The sequence below is a fragment of the Pteropus alecto genome, unplaced genomic scaffold, assembly GCF_000325575.1.
Source record: "Pteropus alecto unplaced genomic scaffold, ASM32557v1 scaffold109, whole genome shotgun sequence".
Classification (NCBI taxonomy): domain Eukaryota; kingdom Metazoa; phylum Chordata; class Mammalia; order Chiroptera; family Pteropodidae; genus Pteropus; species Pteropus alecto.
This window is the reverse complement of record NW_006494608.1, coordinates 10,844,370-10,846,887: the sequence shown is the minus strand read 5'-3', so window position 1 is coordinate 10,846,887 and position 2,518 is coordinate 10,844,370. Positions and strand designations below refer to the sequence as shown.

The 2,518-nt window shown below is 33.1% G+C and overlaps 1 pseudogene; it reads right to left on the bottom strand.

Moving 5' to 3' along the window:
- Positions 1 to 16: 16 nt before the first annotated feature.
- Positions 17 to 135, bottom strand: LOC112473597 (annotated as a pseudogene).
- Positions 136 to 2,518: the final 2,383 nt, after the last annotated feature.

Genomic DNA, 2,518 nt, shown 5'->3' with positions numbered 1-2,518 from the left:
CTTATTTTTATTTTTACACCTACAGCACCTGGTCTTCCTAAGTGGTCTCCCATCCAAGTACTAACCAGGCTCGACCCTGCTTAGTTTCTGAGATCAGATGGGATTAGGCTTGTTCAGGGTGTCATGGCCATAGACTGGGATTGTTTTCTTAATTTCTCTTTCTGGTAGTTCATTATTGGTGTATAAAAATGCAACTGATTTCTGAATATCATTTTGTATCCTGCTACTTTACTAAATTCATTTACCAGTTCTAACTTCTGTGGTGGAATCTTTAGGGTCTCTCTATCATGTCATCTGCAAATCATAACAATCTTACTTCTTCCTTTCCAATTTGTATGCCTTTTATTTCTCTCTTGTCTGACTGTTGTGGCTAGGACTTCTAATACTATGTTGAATAAAAGCAGTGAAAGTGGACATCTTTGTCTTGTTCCTGATATTAAGGAAAACACTTTTAGCTTTTCTCCGTTGAAGATATGGTTACCTGTGGGTTTGTCATATATGGACTTTATTACGTTGAGGTTTATTCCCACTATTCCCACTTTGCTGCAAGTTTGCATTATAAATGGATGCTGGATTTTGTCAAATGCTTTTTTTTGCATCTATTGATAGGATCATATGATTTTTATCTTTCAGTTTGTTAATGTGGTGTATCACATTAATTGATTTGTGGATATTGAACCAAACTTGCATCCCAGGAATAAATCCCACTTGATCATGGTGTATAATTTTTTTAACGTATTGTTGAATTTGGTTTGCTAATATTTCGTTGAGGATTTTTGCATCTATGTTCATCAAGGATATCGGCCTCTAAATTTCTTTTTTTTTTTTGTAATGTCCTTGTCTGGTTTTGGAATCATGGTAATGGTGGCCTTGTAAAATGAGTTTGGGTGCCTTCCCTCCTTTTGAATTTTTTGTAATAGTTTGAGAAGAATAGGTGTTAATTCTTCTTTGAATGTTTATAAAATTCACCTGTGAAGCCATACAGTCCAGGATTTTTGTTTAATGGGAGTTTTTTGATTGCTGATTCAATTTCATTAGTAGTAATCAGTTCAGTTTTTCTGTTTCTTCTTGAGTCAGTCTTGGAAGGTTGTATGTTTCTAGGAATGTATCCATTTATTTCAGATTGTCTAATTTGGTGCCAAACAATTGCTCTTGTATATATATATATTTATTTTTGTATTCCTTTGTATTTCTATGGACTTTGTTGTCACTTCTCTTTCATTTTTGATTTAATTTATTTGGGTCTTCTCTCTTTTTTTTCCTTGATGAGTCTGGTTAAAGGTTTTTATCTTTTCAAAGAACCAGCACTTGGTTTCATTGATCTTTTGTATTTTTTTTTTTTTAAGACTCTATTCCATTTATTTCTGTTCTGATCTTTATTATTTCCTTCCTTCTGCTCACTTTGGGTTTTGTTTGCTGTTCTTTTTCTAGTTCATTTGGGTGTAAGGTTAGATTGTTCATTTGAGATTTTTCTTGTTTCTTGAGGTAGGCCTGTCTTGATGTGAATTTCCTCTTTGGACTGCTTTCACTGTGTCCCACAGATTTTAGGTTGTTTTCATTTTAATTTGTCTCAAGTTATCTTTTGAGTTCTTCCTTGATCTCATTAACTCATTTATTGTTTAGTGGCATGTTATTTAGCTTTCATGTGTTTGTATATTTTTCAGTTTTTTTCTTGTAATTGATTTCTAGTTTCATAGCACTGTGGTCGGAGAAGACACTTTTTATGAATTCAGTCTTTAAATTTACTGAGACTTGTTTTGTGGCCTAATATGTGATCTGTCCTGGAAAATGTTTCATGTTCACTTGAAAAGAATATAGATTCTGCTGCTTTGGGGTTAAATGCTCTGAAAATATCAATTAAATCTATCTGGTCTAGTGTATCATTTAAGGCTGCTGTTTCCTAGTTGATTTTTCTTCTAGAAGATCTGTCCATTGGTATCAATGGGGTGTTAAATTCCCCTACTATGACTGTATTACTGTTGATCTTTCCCTTTATGTTGGTCAATATTTGCTTTATATATTTAGGTGCTCCTATGTTGGGTATATAAATGTTATATCCTCTTAGAGGATTGACCCCTTTATCATTGTGTAATGGCCTTATTATAGCCTTTGTTTTAAAGTTTATTTTGTCTGATACAAGTATCGCTAGCCCATATTTTTTTCATTTGAATGGAATATCTTTTTCTATTCCTTTACTTTCGGTCTGTGTGTATCTTTCAATCTGAAGTATGTCTCTTGTAGACAGCATATGTAAGGGTCTCGTTTTCTTATCCATCCACCACCCTAATTTTTGATTGGAGCATTTAATTCATTTACATTTAAAGTCATTATTGATAGGTACATAGTTGTTGCCATTTTATAATTTATATTTATTTATTTTTCTTCCCCTTCTTCTTAAAGAAATCCCTTCAAGATTTCTTGTAATACTGGCTTGGTGGTGATGAATTCCTTTTGGTTTTTCCTGTCTGGAAGGCTCTTTATCTGTCTTTCCATTTTAATTAATAGCCTTGCTGGGTAG